This window comes from Anolis carolinensis, chromosome 2, assembly GCF_035594765.1.
Source record: "Anolis carolinensis isolate JA03-04 chromosome 2, rAnoCar3.1.pri, whole genome shotgun sequence".
NCBI classification, from domain to species: Eukaryota; Metazoa; Chordata; class Lepidosauria; order Squamata; family Dactyloidae; genus Anolis; species Anolis carolinensis.
This window is the reverse complement of record NC_085842.1, coordinates 226,095,852-226,114,515: the sequence shown is the minus strand read 5'-3', so window position 1 is coordinate 226,114,515 and position 18,664 is coordinate 226,095,852. Positions and strand designations below refer to the sequence as shown.

The following is an 18,664-nucleotide window of genomic DNA, read 5'->3' as shown; positions in this document are numbered from 1 at the left end:
ACTGGGATCTGTACGCATCATCCGAAAATACATCACACAGTCCTAGACACTTGGGAAGTGTTTGACTTGTAATTTTGTGATACGAAATCCAGCATGTCTATCTTGTTTGCTGTGTCATAATAAAATAATAATAATAATAATAATAATAATAATAATAATAATAATGGGATTGAGTGTTTTCTGTGCTGTATGGCCATGTTTCATAAATAGGAAAGAATACTTCTTGAACATGGCCATACATCCTGGAAAACACACAACAACCCTGTGATTTCGGCCATGAAAGCCTTCGACAACACAATAATAATAATTTTATTTTTTACCTGCGTCTCCCCATGCTCGAGGCGGGTTACAACATTGCTAAAACATACATATATAAAACATAATCATTTAAAAACCCAGATGCTGTAGGCTATTTTTTAGTGGATGGAACTGACAAAACCAGCTTGAAGTATCCCTTGGCTGAGAAAACCCCAAGAAAATAGGTTCACCATTTATCAAGAGATGGTTTGAAGGCACACACAAACACACATGAACGGGACAGGCAGACTCTAGAAATTTCTGGGCATATTTTTAACCCATTCCCTTATTTTTCTTCCCAGAAACTACACCATGAAGGAAGGGTTTCTGGTTCTGCCCCAGTGCAATAGTTGTAGTTATGGGCCATATCAGTGATAGAAGTCCATCTCCTGTTTGGAGTGTATGTGTCATTTGTGTGCCCCCTCTTATGTGATTCTTGTATTCTTTGTCAGAATTCTTCTTTGACCCCATCTACACTGCCATATAATGCATTTTCATGAAGCAGTTATTCTAGATGGGGCTTTTGACACCCTTTTGCTACAGCTGCTCCTTCAGAACAGTCAGATGGATGAACTCAACTAGGTTTCGATGAGCAGATGACATCACAAAAGCGTGCAGCTGCCAGTTGTAGTATTAACCATCAATATGATAACAGTGAAGGCAATGGACAGTGATGGCAGGTTAAGATGATGTGAATAAACAAGCAACATTTTCATAAGGTCTACAGGGGGAAGGGCATATGGTTGGCTTTGCTCAAAACATCACCCCACAAAATAGTTTCCGTTCAGGTCTACCATGTTTCCCTTAAATTTATCTGATGGTCTTGCCAATGCCCACATGGCTTGTTTCTTCTGCTAGAGGATCATTTGGTTTAACTTGTTAGTTTTGTAATGTCACTTTTGAACTGTTAGACATGTGTCAATTTCACATTTCGTAATCTCTTCAAATGAACTTCCACATGTCTTAAAAGTGATGTTGCCATAAAGCTGACATGTAGCTGTCTGATCTGAAGTGTCTTTGTCAAGGTTTTATGAAAAGCACCTTGAGATATGCCTGGATATGCATATCTAAAAAGCAACATCAGAACCACATGAAGAGAAAATGTCAAGGCATTTTTGAGGCATAAGGTGTGGTCAAATGCAATGTCACCTTAGAATGGTTTGCATATGATGTACATCACATATCTTGTCACTTGATTGACACCTTGCTCATCCTATTGAAGAATTTTGGTTGTCACTTATCCTGTCGAGCTGATGCAGTATTTAAGTCGGTGGCATTCATTTTTAGGTATTTAAGCTGTGATGAGTTTATTCCCACAAGCAAAAACAAAGAGGAATTAGGTTGTAATTTTATAAGGTCTTTAGCTTTATCTGCCAGAGTGCTGGTGCATCATCAAACTACAACTCCCAAGATTCTATAGCATTGAGCCACAGCAGTTAAAGTGGTGTCAAACCACATTAATTCTACATTGTAGATGCACACCAAATAAAATGTATTAAAAGATAACATAATTGGAGAGATTATGTTTTCAGTTATAATTGTGGCTGTGCCAGAGATGTTATTTTGTACGGTGTAGAGAAAGTAGATAGACCTTTCTCTGCGTCATTGTAATAGGACTTGGGAAGACTAAAAAAGAAGAAAATATTTATACTCACAGTTCATGCTTAACCTGTGCCATGTATTATCACAGGATATGGTAAATCTTCACTAATTCAGACGGCATTAAAAGGAAGTTAGACAATTTAGAGATGATGACACTATCGATAGTCACTAGTCGCATGCAGTATTTAAATGTCAGTTACTGATAAACTCAAGCTAGAAAACACAAGTCATGTCCTGCCTCTGAGCCTTCCTATAAGCAGCAAGCTGCCTGTTCGAGGAACTATAGACTTTGGTATGATCAAGCAAGGGTCTTCTTGCGTTTTCATAAATATTTTTCTAAATGAAGATATGCTCCTCTGCAAGCATGATGTAAAGACAGATTAAGCAAACATGCAAATATTATTACTGATTAGATGGGGTGTGAAATTTGATTTGAACTTAAGAAGCCGTATTTTCATAATACTATAATCCATCTCTTTCTGAAGAATGAAGTATACCAGGAATGCTTTGACTGTGTGTCTCTGCTTGGGAGGGGGCTGAACTGGTTGGTCCTTGTAGTCTCTTCCATCTCTGTCATTCTATAAGTTTGCAGAAAAATATGAAGCAAATATGATGGGGCAGATGAGAAGGGCTGCCTGTCTTCTTTACCACTCCGTGCCAGTCCACTGCATAGCCCACGCCTATTACTATGTCTTGTTTTTGGGGTATGGCTTATATTGCATGGATGCTTAAAAATCTTATTTTATGGGTATGTCTTATTTTGGGGAGAAAAGGGGTAACACTCCAGCCACTACACCAGTCTACTTTCTTTCTGGTTAACCTTACTCCCAGCACAACAGTTTCCAAAGTCCAAGAAGGATTGTTATTTTATTTGGAAGAATTCAAATATATCCACCCACACTTACATTCCGAAGTGGTACAATGGCCCGAAGGGTTGAGCCGCTTTCTTTTTTGCAGTGTACCAGTCAACTGTTGATTATGTTTCTGAAATCGAGGTGGCAAATCCTGACATTTTTATTGGGCGGAGGGCACAGAGAAATTCCCAGAGAGTGAAAGTAAAGTAAAGAGAGAGGCTGTTGCGAGCTAGAGGAAGGCCTCGGGAGAGTTGTGCTACACGCTTCAACATGAGATGAGCTGAATACATTGCTTATGAGCCATTGTAGCTAGTGGCCTCATTTATCATACTGACAAGGATACTGACAGCTATCTGCAGTGATTCATCAGAGTAATGGCTGACTAGCAATGAAGGCCTGCTAGCCTGGAGCTGAGTGGGGTGGGAGGGTGGACTGTGGGAAACTAAAATCACCAGGTTTCAACATTTGCATTGCTGCTGTCATGTTTTATTCATTGTGTTTAATGGGACACACACACACAACATCCTCTATTTCTGCAGTATTCCAACTGATCTTACAAGATCTCCTGAGCCTAAACAGTCTTCATTGTGTGCAACCCTGCAGGGAAGTAGTTCTCCTCACCTTCCTTTCAAGTGTGCATTTGAGTAGCTCCTTTTAGTTGATGATCACCTTTGCCCTTATGCCAATGGAATAAAAAGGGCTCTTTGCATTTTAAAGCTTGGCTTGATTGCCTGCACATGGACAGAGGGACGGTTGTTGGAATACAAATGGGAATTCACCTTTTGCACAATCTGACTTGGGAATGTAATTTTTCCAACATGTTGGATAGGGGTGTGTGTGTGTGTGTGTGTTTGTAGGAAAACATCTGCTCATAAAAAGTACTAAGTGACGGTATTTGTCCAATCATGTACTTTCAAGAAATGGAGAAAAAAAATCTGTGCTTCGATGGATGAAATAGAAATAGACTTTTACATTTGGCTTATAAGTTTGAAAATAATGGGAACACACAGGTATGAGCGAAATGAGCTCTGACAGTGCAGTGGCTTCCCACTCTGTGTTTTTATTGCTGTGCTTTAGATGGGAATAGGCATCCAACAGATACTCTAAGATTAAGGCTCTGTTGCTTCAATTGAAAGCACTATTGTTTCTGAGCTTTTCAGACATGAAGAAGGTTGATGTACAAGGAATTCACTGAACTCTCTCTCCCTCTCTGTCGTGCTCAGAAAAGTTACTAGGTTTGTATCTTCAGCTTCAAGAATCTCCCAGCCCACATGACAAATCCAACTACAAGAAAATGATGAATCCATGAAATTCTAACCACAGCTAGAGAGAACAGGGAATTTGCTCCAGAAGGTCATGAAATCAGCCATGTTTCCCACAATGGTTAAGTAGGTGCTGCTGCATAAACTTGCTTGCAGGGCATAATACTATAGTCCTACCTTGAATTATCCCAGTATATATAGTTCGCCCCGGTGGCGAAGTGCGATAAAGCGCTGAGCTGCTGAACTTGCAGACCAAAAGGTCCCAGGTTCAAACCCCAGGAGCGGTGTGAGCGGCCGCTGTTAGCTCCAGCTCCTGCCAACCTAGCAGTTCGAAAACATGCCAATGTGAGTAGATCAATAGGTACCGCTCTGGTGGGAAGGTAACAGCGCTCCATGCAGTCATGCCGGCCACATGACCTTGGAGGTGTCTACGGACAATGCCAGCTCTTCGGCTTAGAAATGGAGATGAGCACCAACCCCCAGAGTCAGGCATGACTGGACTTAACGTCAGGGGAAACCTTTACCTTTTATGACGTGTAAACGTGGAAATCCCATTTATCATTGCAAAGATTGGCATCAAATCTCTTTAAACAAGTTTATCTGGGAGAAGTTATATAGAGAAAATTTCGCTGTATGCTGATTGGCTTTATGGTGCTGGGCCATTGGTTCTGCTCTAGGGAGGATTTTTGTTTTATGATATCTGCCCACATGATTTGTAAGAGATCATGGAATTACAATAGTTCATTTATTGGCCACATATTCAGCTGGCACATGTTCCCATGAAACTCCATATGAATTCTAGGCCAAGCAGGATTTAAGCTTGCATGGAGGAGGCATCTACACATACCCTGGAAAATGCCTAAAATCCTTATCACATTGTTATGGGATATGTGGGTACTATAGGGCATTATGGAGCTTCCGCTTCAAGCTGCATAAATTTGCTTCCAGGGCATAATACTATAGTCCTACCTTGAATTATCCCAGTATATATAGTTCGCCCCGGTGGCGAAGTGCGATAAAGTGCTGAGCTGCTGAACTTGCAGACCAAAAGGTCCCAGGTTCAAACCCCGGGAGCGGTGTGAGCGACCGCTGTTAGCCCCAGCTTCTGCCAACGTAGCAGTTTGAAAACATGCAAATGTGAGTAGATCCGGTGGGAAGGTAACGGTGCTCCATGCTGTCATGCAGGCCACATGAATTCGGAGGCCTCTATGGACAACGCGAGCTCTTCAGCTTAGAAATTGAGATGAGCACTGTAACGTTAAATCCCACTAAGGCAGGGGGCGATCTTTATTTCAAGATCCCAGCCACTGCCAACAATAAACATGTAAGCATGTGCGAGCACGCAAATGAGGCATTGAGGGACTGAGGCACTGAGGGAAGAGTCTATTTCTGCTGCAACTTTTTTTTTTACTTTCATGCAATTTCATTGGTTTTCTGTTTCTAACACCCAAAGGGCAACGTATGATTCATGAACAATGGCCTTTTCATGTTTTCTGACCATGAACACTGCACCTGCTTATCTACTTCTGTAGCAAGCATAAGTCCAAAATGGCTGGGAAACTTAGGGAGTGTGACAGCACGCTGGGGGAAAGGAAGGCTATGCGTCTGGCTACCCAAGCGGCGATCAGTTTACCCTTTATTATACCTCAAACCTTAAAGTAAATACTCTTGAAGCTGGTTACAGATAACCAAAATATGTTTATTGAACACAGGAATGGTCATTTCAAGCAGGAATCTTGAATAATAATTCAGAATAACTTATAATAGAAAACAAAGATTGTAGATTGAGTTTAATTACACAGAAAATAAACCTTTTACTGTATTAGAAATAGTATGAGGTAAAATCACTGAAATTATAAATAAAACTATATTGATTGAGAATGAAGGCTATAAAGACTATATGAGGTATGCACACAAGCTATGAAGAAACTAAGGTAAGGTAGGTACTAGGCTGTGAGGTGAGGTAAGTACCAGCTGTGAGGTGAAAGCTTTCTATAATGTAAGCACAAGCAGTGGTGGTATATGCTTTAGGCTATGATGGTAACTATAAGCTATGAAATATACTGTCTGAGCTAAAGGTAAGTACCAGGTAAGTACAAACTATAGTATTAAGTACAAGCTATGCTATTGGTAAGTACATAAAGCTATGATGAGCCTATAAGCTGAGATATCTTTTATAAGTACCTAAAGCTATGATCTATGTGGTAAGTACTAGCTATGATCTATACCAGTGGTTCCCAAACTTATTTGGCCTACTGCCCCCTTTCCAGAAAAAATATTACTTAGCGCCCTCTGGAAATTAATTTTTTAAAATTTTAATAGCAATTAAACAGAAAGATATATATGTATTAATTTTTCTACCTTTTTTGTAAAATATAGTAAAGAAAGGTGTAAATTAGAAACACTGAAGTTTGAAATTATGAAACTATTTTTTGAACTCAGAATAGAAAGGTAATGCACTTGTGGCCATCACCACCCCCCTGGATCACTGCAGTGCCCACCAGGGGGCGGTAGCCCCCACTTTGGGAATCACTGATCTATACTATCTATGCTATAGGTAGGTACTAGCTCTGGTGGTAAGTACTATAGGCTGAGATATCTTTGAGGTAATTACTAGGTAAGTACGTGATATAGATTGCCTGTTTGAATTTGCCAGGCCAAAGAACCCAGACAATTCTAAGACCTATCTCTAAGAGGTATTGCTCTGGAATGAAAAGGAGGGAAAAAGCCTCTAGAGATTAGCTCACAGGCTGCAGGGCTGAACTATCTCACCCAAACCTACAGGGAGTCCCAAGCTCCACCCCCAAAACAAGAGCCAATGGAAAATTCCACCCAAGAGCAGCAAACCAGGAAATAAGCAGGAGAGAGAAAAACAAGTAAGACATTACAGGGAGTGTTAGCTAACCAGCTCAGTCCTGATGTACTGTTATCCTCAGAGCCGGCCCTAGGTATTTTTCCATTGTAGGCGAACAGAATTTTGGCACCCCCCCCCCCAAACCAATCACTGAAAAATAAAAGCGTTGTGTAAAAGTGAAAATGTTTGATATTAAGGAGGGATTAAGGAAAAGCCTATTAAACATCAAATTACATTAAGATTTTACAAATTAAGCACTAAAACATCGTGTTTTACAACAAATCAACAGAAAAAGCAGTTCAATACCTTGCGGAGGCAGGCCGCAGGAGACAGGAGTTGCCTCGATGGTGCCCCCAAGAAGATGGTGCCACAGGCAACTGCCTAGTTGGCCTGGTGGTTGAACCGCCTCTGGTTATCCTTGAAAAGTAACTCCCTTTCTGCAGCAACACTTTTTCCAAACATCAGCGTTTTCTCTCAAACATAGGCCTCACAAAGGCCTTTTGCAAATTAGTTCAAATAGCAGTAAATCAGAACATATGGGACTTATAGTCATTGGAAGTATCTCTGAAAATTCTCTTTTTAACCCACATCTCTCTTAGTAGAAAATGCTTGGTGGTTTACAAATGGCTTTCGAATGCTTTCTTAAGATGTTTTTACTTCAAAATGTTTCTGTGAGACTTTACTTTATAGAATTCCTCGGCCTTTCTTCCTCAAAAGGCTTTAATACAATTACTTCAAAAAACTGACTTTTAAAACTTATACTGGAGTCTGAAATCCTGGCTAAACTGCCCTTTAAAACCCAAACTAGGACACTCTGTCCTTCCTAAGCTCAGCTATCACCAAAAACTGTCTCAGCTATCACATTGGTTGAACTCCCAGGAATCAGCTACCTCCTTAGCTGTCCCAGCTCAACTCCCAACTGACTAGAATGTTCAGGCATAACTGAACTAACTGACTTTTAGCTCCGCCCCTCTCATGCCCCAGCACCTGCTCATTTGCATCTGGCCAATCAGGCTGCTCCATGCAAATAGCTGCTAGATGGCTCCTCCCCCGGCTCTGCTGTACAATGGGAGCCACAAAATGTCTGCCAAACTTCCTGGCTCTACAAAATGGCTGCTCACAAACCAACCCTTCGAAGTAGGCCACACACCAACTTTTCCTCTGGTAAGTCAAATCCATTACAAGCACCAGTCCCCAGAGTTAGACATGACTAGACTTAATGTCATGGGAAAACCTTTACCTTTAATAGAGTTTTCAATTGATATGGTATTGTTGTAATGGTTATTGACTTTGTTATTGTTTTATTGAATCTGTTCTGGGCAATGTAAATTGCCGACTGTTGTAAGCCGCCCTGAGTCCCTACGGATGAGAAGGGCAGGGTAAAAGTGATGTAAATAAATAAATAAATAAATAATGCTAATCCAGGATGGAAATCTGGGTTTCTAACCCCAAATCCATCCAGCAGAATATCATCAAATAAGTTGCTGAAAAATTCCCCTTCATATTCAAAACTTGGTGTCTTGTGTATTTATACCAATCAATTAATGTTATTTCATTTGAAATTCTGTTCTTATTTTTAGCTATGCCTAAACACATATACAGTCAAAATTGCAAAGACAAGCATTAGACATTTCTCATAGATGTGAGTGAAAGGAAAATAATAAAATAAGATCTAGACTTTGCCCCCTTTTGTCAAAACCAGCAAACACGAAGAAAGCCTAGCGATGGTCCTTTGGCAGTTTTTAAAATGAGATTCACACATCTCGCTGGATTGCTTCCTTCTATAGTTTAATTCCTGTTGTGTATGTTAAAGGATTTCATTATCTGTGTAAAAAAGAAATGAAAAAAAAAACCATTACATTCTTGAAGCGATTTAGTTATAATTAAAAAGGTCCTTGATTTCGAAGGCATTCATTATTTAGCTCCAACCCAGCAGCTCCAAAATTCCTAGCAGGATCAAAGAATCTGTTTGTCTGCAAGCTGTTCAGATTCATAGTAAAATATAGTTCTTTGCCTGTTGTGAACTGATCAACACAAATAAGAAATTCAGAATAAATATCTTTAATCCAAGTAGTCCAGAAATTAGGCTTGGGACTTAGAGACATGTTGAAAAAAGCATAAACTCTCCTTCATAAAAATGCAATCCCCCCTTGTGTTGAGTCCTTTCTCTTCATCATGATAATAGTAGCATTGCCTACATTTTGTTATCATGACAGATCAGTTTTCCCTGCATTGGTTGCATATTCTCAGTGGCTTTTCTAGGGTTGGTGACACCCAGTATGTTATCTCATGCCGTCACAACCATGGAGTTTCTTCCATATCAGAGCAGATCACAATATTGTAGCTAGAATACCAGAAAATTTGACAAAATTGGCAACTATAACCAGCAGCAACTAAAACAACAGTGAGTGCTTGTAGTGTGTGAAGATGAAACCATGTGATTTGAATTACATCGTTGTAATTGGGTAATAATGACAACTCTGCTAGAGTATATGCACACTAAAAGGTTGAAAAAGTAAATTAGCATAGAGTTTTAGACTTGTAGGTATAGTGATACATGTAAGCTGGTGTTATGAAAAATGTTTTTGTGGTTACATATAACTACAGGAATATTTTAATAAAAGATAATACATTTCTACTGCACAAATTTTTTATTGGCAGTTATTTTGATGTCACTCCTCTGACTCCCCTCTGATGTCACCCCCACTGATGGTGTGTCTTGGTGTGGTTCACCTCCTACACCTCCCAAGTGACACCACTGCACATGATTGACTATCGCTGGAAGAGGTAGACAGATAAGGAATGTCTTCATGCCATAACTGACCGAGAGGTCATGAGTTCGAAGACAGCCCGGGTTGGATTGAGTGCCTGACCATTAAATAGCCTAGCTCGTTGTTTACCTAAGCAAGCCGAAAGACAGTTGCATCTGTCAAGTAGGAAATTTAGGTACCCATTTATGCAGGGAGGCTAATTTAACTAATTTACGACACCATAAAAATGTCCAGCAGCGTGTGGAAGAATGAGGAAGTACTCCATCAAGGACTCAGTGTCACAGTGGTTGATGAAGCAGCAGATCCCCCTGTGGCTGAAATTGAGCATACCCTCATGAAGCCAAAAGCCGGAAAATGTTACATTGCCTGTGTCTCTGTCTCTGTCTGTCGTATGTCTAATGCCATTGAATGTTTGCCATGTATATGTAAATTGTAATCCACCCGGTGTCCCCTTCGGGGTGAGAAGGGTGGAATATAAATACTGCAAATAAATAAATAAGGGAAAAACCCTTCTATTGCTGCCAATCTGAGACTTTTCTCTGATACTAACCACCATGTGTATATTTATTTTGACTGTGCATTAGGAGAAAAAGCTTAAACGTCATTTCCACACACCGCAGTATCAAAAACTAGAAACTTTCCACTCTATTTTGTATTTAATTAAACACAGCGCCATGCTTTTTAATGACTTACATGTATATATTTTAAAGATCTTCACTGTTACCATCCTACTTAACAATTTACATTTGACCCTGTGGAACAAGAATGAGCTAAGAAGAACACACCAAATAATCTACAAAGGCATTTCCAATAGATAAAAAGATAATGGGAAAAATAAGGATAGAAATTCATCCAGAAAGTAGGGACTATTCCATTAAAGGGGCAATCTCTAAATTTTCTATCATGGATGAGAATAACTTGTTCCTGTATTCCATGGCAGACAATACAGTGGCATCAGAAGAGGTGATTCCAAAATGACTGTATTTTGAACCTTCTAATGTACATGAACTCTGGTCAGAGCTGGCATCAATATCCAATTACAAGGTTGTTTTGAATCATGTGGTTATGGATTCATGTGCTACAAGCACATGCTGTTGTTTTCATTGCTTCTGAGTTGTTTTTTTTAATATAGTAACTGGGTGTATCAAATTTCCTGGTATTATAGTTACAGCATTGTGATATGGTCTGCTTTGGGGGAAAGAGGTCCATGGCGGTGACACCATGAATTACCACAGACCTAGTGATGCCACTATGATGTTGCTCAAGGGTCAACTACCCTGTTTCACCTAAAATAAGACATCTCCAGAAAATAAGACCTAGTAGAGGTTTTGCTGAATTGCTAAATATAAGGCCTACCCCGAAAGTAAGACCTAGCAAAGTTTTTGTTTGGAAGCATGCCCACCAAACAGAACACCAGAGCATGCAGGATCGGTAAATGTACGTACCAGAGTGTTGTACATGGAAATAACGGTAGTAACAAGAAATTCTTGATAGGATTCACAGTTTGTCTGGCTATGCTGGCTTGTGATGACAACTACTGTACAGTATATAATAAACGTTCATTTTTTTGTTCAACAATAAATGTGAATTCTTCTTCATGGAAAAATAAGACATCCCCTGAAAATAAGACCTAGAGCATTTTTGGGAGCAAAAATTAATATAAGACACTGTCTTATTTTCGGGGAAACACGGTAGTAGTTACTGTCCACTGCCAGATCAGATTCAAACTCTGCTATGTTGGCTGTATTTTGAACAGCACTTGCTTTTGACAACTCTTTTTATAGAATAATGAAATTGCTACTGCCACTCTCTCGGCTTTACATTTATATATGTCCTGTTAGGCTCTTTTAACTCCTGTAGATTTTGATATAAGGGACTGAAATGCACACTGAACTTTGCTGGAACCGTAGACTATAATAAGACACTGACATTTGCCAACCTTTAATGGTTCCCAGAACTGGCTACTTGCCTCACTTTCCCTTGTGACAGGCCAGGACCTGAGGGATGAGATCAGACAATGTTTTACCAACACTTGGCTTTAGAGGTATAGAGTGGCTTAGAGATATAAATGAAACCTTATGAAATGTGAGTCCATTTTACAGTAATGATTCAGCTCTGACTGGGTAGTGAGCACTAACCTGTGAATAGACTGTTAAAACACAGATGAATGGGCTGCGGGACTGCAGATCTTTTTTTCTTGGTTATGGCACAGGAAGAGAGAACAAGCCACAGATGAAAGAAGAAACTGATTTATTCCATTTGTGAATACAGAGAAATATTTTTCCCACCCTAGAGAGGCACCAATTTTTTTTCATCTCCTCTTCTCTTATTCATGCTACCATCTCTTGTAAGATGTTCAAGGTTATTTCCAAATTCTTCTCTCGTGTGACTAGTAATGAGACTCCTCTTGACATTCCTTAAGGGAATCAACACTGGCCATTTTTTTAAAAGATATTTTTTGAAAAGATGTGCTTCCGAGCCTGAAAGACAGTTTCTCCAAAAACGTGTGTCAGGAATACATTTTCAGATAAGATGGGGGAAAGCAGAATGGTAGCACAGCAACCTGGTGATTCCAGCCACGAAAGCTTTCGACAACAGAATAATAGCAATTGGGCCAATCCTAGGATTCGGAATTAATGCCATTTGACAGCACTTTAACTTCCAATGCTAGAAAATCATGGGAGTTGTAGTTGTAGGACCGGGCTGTGGCGCAGGCTGGAAAGCAAGCCAGCTGCAACATATCAACAAATCACTCTGACCAAGAGGTCATGAGTTTGAGGCCAGCCCGGTGCCTGCGTCTTGTCTCTGTCTCTGTTCTGTGTCATGGCATTGAATGTTTGCCTTTATGTGTGCAATGTGATCCACCCTGAGTCCCCTTCGGGGTGAGAAGGGCGGAATATAAATGCTGTAAATAAATAAAACAAATAAATAGTTTTACAAGGCCTTTAGCCTTCGCTGCCAAAGTGGTCATGCCTCACAAATCTCCAACTACCAGGAGTCCAACACAGTGTGGCGGGAGGAGTGCTTGATGGCTTTCCCATTAGTAGGGCAGAGAATCTACTCCCAGTTTTACTCCAACATATGACAGAATCAGCCAGAGCTGATTAATGAAACTAGCCTCTGCCTAGTTCCTGTGATATCAGTCCACCATGCAGCTCCCTCTGTAAATCAGAAAATAACTCTGTAAATGCAGTATCTGGCTCTTTCAGGTAATAAGTACACTTCTTATATACTTCCTATGTATTCTCATTCACACACATATATGCATATGTACACATATTTACAGAACCAGTATGGTGCAGTCGTTTGAATTATGTGTGTGTATGTACACACACACACTTTAGTTTTAGTTATATATGACTATATATATATGGTAACGGTTTTCCTCTGAATTAATGTCCAGTCATGTCCGACTCTAGGGGTTGGTGCTCATCTCCATTTTCAAGCCAAAGAGCCAGCGTTGTCCGTAGACACCTCCAAGGTCATGTGGCTGGCATGACTGCATGGAGCACCGTTACCTTCCTGCCGTAGCAGTACCTATTGATCTCACATTTGCATGTTTTCGAACTGCTAGGTTGGCAGAAGCTGGGGTTAACAGCAGGCACTCACTCCGCTCCCCGGATTCAAACCTGCGACCTTTCGGTCCGCAAGTTCTGCAGCTCAGTGCTTTAACATGCTGCACCACCATGGGCTCCTATATATGTATACACACACACACACAGTGCCAGAATGGTGTAGTGCAGAGCTTTCTAAATTGTGTTCAATGCCACATTGCTTTGTTGACTGCCAAGTGTAGCAGCCAATGCACTAACTAGAGTGTTGTGTTACTTGTCAGGTGGATATAACAAGAAACTTCTGTGTCTACATGAAATAAGAAATAACAATTGTATACATTTTTATGCAGCAAAGGTGGCAATTAATATGGTGCACTGGTATAGTCCCATTCCGTTATATCCATTTATGTGCTGTATGCATAATTGGGTCAAAGAGGCAGATTCCGCGTCACTTCTGGTGATGTGACCATACCTGAAGTGATGCACTTGAGCATGTGGAATTGTTCCTTCATTGTATTACTGTGGAAGTGGAGTGCTAATTTCATGTTTAGATATTCTTAAACCGTTTGTTTAACCTCTGGTTGGCTAGCAAGACTGAATTACTGTATCGTGAAATGATGCATGTCGAAAAAGTGTGTCACCAAGGCAAAATCTTTGGAAAGGTCTGGTGCAGTGGCTTGAGCATTGGACTAGGATTCTGGAGACGAGGGCTTGATTTCCCTCTTGACCATAGAAACCTACTTGGTGACTGGGCGAGTCTCACATTCTCAGCTCCCCAAACCTATGATAAGATCATTTTAGGATTGCCATAAATTGGAAATGACATGAAGGCACAACAGTAACTATCTCTCAGAAAGGGAAATCAAAAGAATCGCTGGAAGTTTAAAAGCAGGGATAGATAAAAACACAAAGAAGTGATGTTACAACATGATTTAATTATTAAGATTTGGTTGAATTTAGAAACCATTCAAATGCAGTTCATTAAGAAGGCAAACACATGAGTAAAAACATTTTTGCCTGCTCATGCCTACACAATGGGGAGGAGACAAGTATATCCTTTCTTAGGAAATTCTACAGTTTGAGGTGTAACCAAACATCCATAATAACGGTACACCAGTCTTCATCAACAAAAGGAAGCAAGTGTTTCCCAGTTGCAGTTCTTACACAAGCCCCAAGATGGAGTGAATGCTCTAGCACAGGGTTAGCATTTTTTCAGTCTCCATCCTTGACAATTCTGGAACATTTTATTCATCTTGGAAACTGAATTTAAGTTTTTACTTAGGTATTGCCCTACATTTTATGAAGTGTTCCTTCAGGCATGTGGTGCTTGTATTTTCATTTGCAATCTTCATGAATGAAAGATGACTTTAGGATGTGTGTGTGGGTATGTGTGCATGCCTTCAAGTTACCTATCCAGTTATGGTGACCCCACATTAATTTCAATGAATTTCTTTGAACCCCTAAAGCAGTTTCTTAGCACACTTTATATTTCAACACCTATAACCTTTATTATAGTCAACAAACCATTAGGCGACACATAAAATACATATGATAAAAAGGATAGCAAAAAATTCATGTTAAAACAAATTACTACCATATCATTTGAAATAGAAAATATAAAAATATTAATCACACAATATTTTAAACAGAATTAAATATAAGTTTTATTATTACTGATTTGTGAGTTCAGCTACCGCAAGAACTGTGTGTTCGGAGGCCCAGCGTGAAAAGCTTCAAAAGCCAAATGAGACACGAACAGGTTAAAGGCAAAAGTAACAGAGGCTTTATTCTCTTCAGCCAAAGTGAATGCCAGGAGAGCATGTGATCTCAAAACTGACAGGCCGCAATGAAAACATACAGAAATATGTATAGGACATTGACAGCAGTTCAAAACAAAGCATTTTTACTGATCCATGTGCTGATTGGCTCAACTTGGGGTAGCTAGGATACACACGCTGGTTAGATGACACATGCCATCTGTTACTGCCACAGTTTGGCTCTTAGGTCTGGTGGGAAGTTTTAATATATTGTCATTGTTCAATTTGAAGTCTTAAGGCAATTTCTTGGTCTGCCTCTCATGGATGCGTGAAAAAAGAAATGTGGTTAGGTTTCAGGTTAATGGTTGCAAATAGCTCGATTCCTGTCTCCTTGGAGTAAGATGATGGGTCTCGATTGGCTAAATAATGGGTGGCAGGGGTGTTGGCATGATTTGAATGGGTTCCCAGGAGGAGGGTCAGGCTGGGTGTTGAGTAATTTCCATGACCTTTCAGTCAGGATCCTTTCTTAAGTACGTGGAAGGGATTAGGTCTCCTGCCTGGAGGAGGTGATGAGATTAGCCCTGATGTACCTGCTTTATAGAACTAGGTGGGTTCAGGCCATTCAAGAAGATTAAATATATTACAAAAAAAGCGATGAGAGGAACAATTGGGAAATCTGGTGAAAACAAAGTAAATCATAGCCCAGATTTCTCAAAGCAAACCAAGAATCTTTGGTGAAATATTTAATTACACAAACATGCCCCTTAGTTAGAGAATATCTAATTAAATGGAGGAAGATAATTGTATTAAACAGCAAAGAAACTGATAGAAAGTAAGGAAATAAATCCCGATAACACAGGTAAGCATGGTCAGAAATAACAAGATTTTGATCTAACAACAACCAGATTTTAAAAATTGAAACCAAGGGAAATATTGACTGTAAATTATAACACACAAATATAGGTACACAACAGAAAAGTCATTCTGGTGGGTTTTTCTGCAAAATTGTGAAGGTGTCCTGAACCAAATCCCCTTTGGCCACTTTTGGGATGCCTGTCTTTGAAGACCTGCGCAGCGAGTTATTTTGACACATGACACAACAATGTTTATTTGGATCTATTTTGATAGAAGTTTCCAGTTCTGTTAGGTTTTTCCTAATAATATTGAAAGGATAACTATGTTTGAATTTAAAAGCTTCTCTGAAGTTTACATGTTGGCTCAGTTAGGATAGAATGTGCTACCTTAATTTTGGGATTTCTCTTGGTTTTCTTTGGCGAAGCTGGGAGCTAGGGAAAAACTGGTATCTTCAGGTTGCTTTTCATAGATCTTTGGAGAAACCCATTTCAATTGACAAAAATACAGGCAGGCCACTTTTTTGCTCTTTTTCTATAAAGTGAGAATGTTTTTGTGGAAGGGATTTCCTTTTCTATGTTTTAAAGAGTTGTGGTCTAATAACCAGATATGCTTGACCACAGAAGCAATGTCAGTACCATTGCATTCCTCTTCTACATAGAAATGTATTATTCTATTTGTTTCTATTGGATTCCTGATTTGGGGCTAGAGACAGACTGGGACGTTTTGAGATATTTTTGAGAGATTATTTTTCACAGATCAAGACAAGAAACTCCCAGACCAGTGAGTTTGCACTTTGGTGAAGAAAATGTATTTTTAAATCTGTTTTCATACCACGAATGGCTTAGGTTTTAAGAAACAGAAGACCTGTTTGCTGTGATTTGCAATAGGGGTAATAACACTAAATTCCCAATTTATCTGTGACAGCTCACTTTTATATCACTTTCAACACTGGATCTAGCAGATTTTGTCTCTAATTTCTAACTTTTAAGAAAAAAAGAGAAAGCATTGACTTGGTGTTGAGATTATATCCTGCTTATCACTCCACTTCTCAAGGTAACATGTTTAGAAATACTACCTTTTGACTATATATATTGCAGTCAGCTTCTTTTGCTTGTAAGTTCTCACTTGCAAGGCATATTATTAGCCATGCTTTTGAATTCTGATTGATAACTAGTTATTTTGGCTAGGAGGACAGGCATATGTTTCTTTATATACAATATCTAACTGTCATATCCTCAAATAGAATAAACAATCTATGCATTTTGAATGTGGGATGCTGGAGCTCTTGTTTTCAAAATTGTTTTTAAAAGCTGTTTATTAATTTATTTTAATAGTGTTTAAACTGGTTTGCTGTAATACTTGTATACTTTGAATTCTATTTCAATATTCAGCTTTCGTACATTTTTAATGTTATTGCTTTTATGCCGAAGCTGTTTTGGGTCTCAATTCTGAGAAATAATAAGGGTAATGATACCTGGCTAGGCAGGAATTTTTCATTTGCCCATGTTTGGAAGAGGTAGTTTGCTAAGCCTTTTCCAGGACACAAGAAGAGAATTGGTTAGAAATGGCAGCAGATTTTTTCATCCCAACTCTGAAAGTTTTCAATTTCTGAGAGAACATACTTATATTCTCTAAGGTTTTGATTTCCCCCTTCTTGCATTGGCATAAAAAAAGCAAAAGGCACTTGTGGTTGATGCTTCTGACTTCCAGGATGGGGTTCAAGCCCCTGCAGAGCCCTTGCTGACTTCCCAATGTGACTGAGACTTCTTTGTCCAGGGATCTGATATCAAGGTGGTGGTAAACCCAATCCAGGTTCTAGTCAGTACTTGGAAGGAACTCTCATAAGAACTTGAGCTATGTTTAAGAAGGCTTCAGCACTTTGGATCTCACAGGTTTTTTGAAGGACTACCAGAAAGGTTTCATTACTGGGATTTACTTTACTTTATTTACTTATTTACATTCTAATGTGTTTCCTTTGTTTTGTAGAAAGAGATTGTAACAGAATTTTCCCTATGGAGCGAACCTCCCCAGAGCAAACAAAGCCAGAAGCTCTTGAAGTAAGGTAGAGCTGTTGGAGCTTAGATCATCATCATAGGCATATCCATGTCCAAGTACCGGTATTTATTTATTTATTCATTCATTTACAGTATTTATATTCTGCCCTTTTCACCCTGAAGTGGACACATAGACGGCAATCATTCAATGCCATTTTTTAGACATACAAGACAGACTTACATCTTTGGTATCTTTCAACGTCGGTGCCTGGAGGTTATGCTCAATTCCAGCCACAGGGGGATACTGTTGCTTCATCTACTATGATGCCGAGCCCTTTTGATCGTAGTATTTCCTCCTTGTTTTTTTGATCACTAGCATTTTTTAATGATGTCATAAAATACATCCCGCCTTTTTAAGCGGTGCCTAATTTCTCTACTCACACCTCAGCTGTTTTCAAACTGCTTAGGTGGACAGTAAGCTAGGCTTAACAGTCAGGTGCTGAATCTGACTTGGGCTTCGAACTTGTCATTTTCAAGTATGATTGACTTCCAAGAGTAGAATCTTGGCAGTGGGTCTGTAAGTGACTGTAGACACCTATTCTGGATCTGCATGGTCTTTCGCAGTAAAGGCAAACATTTTCAGATGCCAGGTGGTCCCTTGACATGCTTTCCACTTGGCACATTTCTTCCTTTTACCCTCTAGTCATACCTCCTCAAAATCCACAGCACTGTTGGTAATAGCTGACCTCCAGTTAGAATGCTCAAGTATCAGGGCTTCCCAGTTCCCAGAGTTTATTCCACATTTAAATCTCTTTGAATGTCCATTCATATCCCATTTTCTGTTCTTGAGCTGAGAGTAAAATA

At 39.5% G+C, this 18,664-nt stretch overlaps 1 long non-coding RNA gene across 2 annotated transcripts in view; it reads left to right on the top strand.

Annotated features, from left to right (window-relative positions):
* Window positions 1-7,428: 7,428 nt before the first annotated feature.
* LOC134296565 (uncharacterized) overlaps window positions 7,429-18,664 on the top strand; it is a 64,503-nt gene continuing 53,267 nt past the window's right edge. For both annotated transcript variants that reach the window (XR_010003359.1, XR_010003358.1), the window contains exons 1-2: window positions 7,429-8,033; window positions 17,793-17,923. This is a non-coding gene — a long non-coding RNA (uncharacterized LOC134296565). The remainder of the gene's footprint in view (window positions 8,034-17,792; window positions 17,924-18,664) is intronic.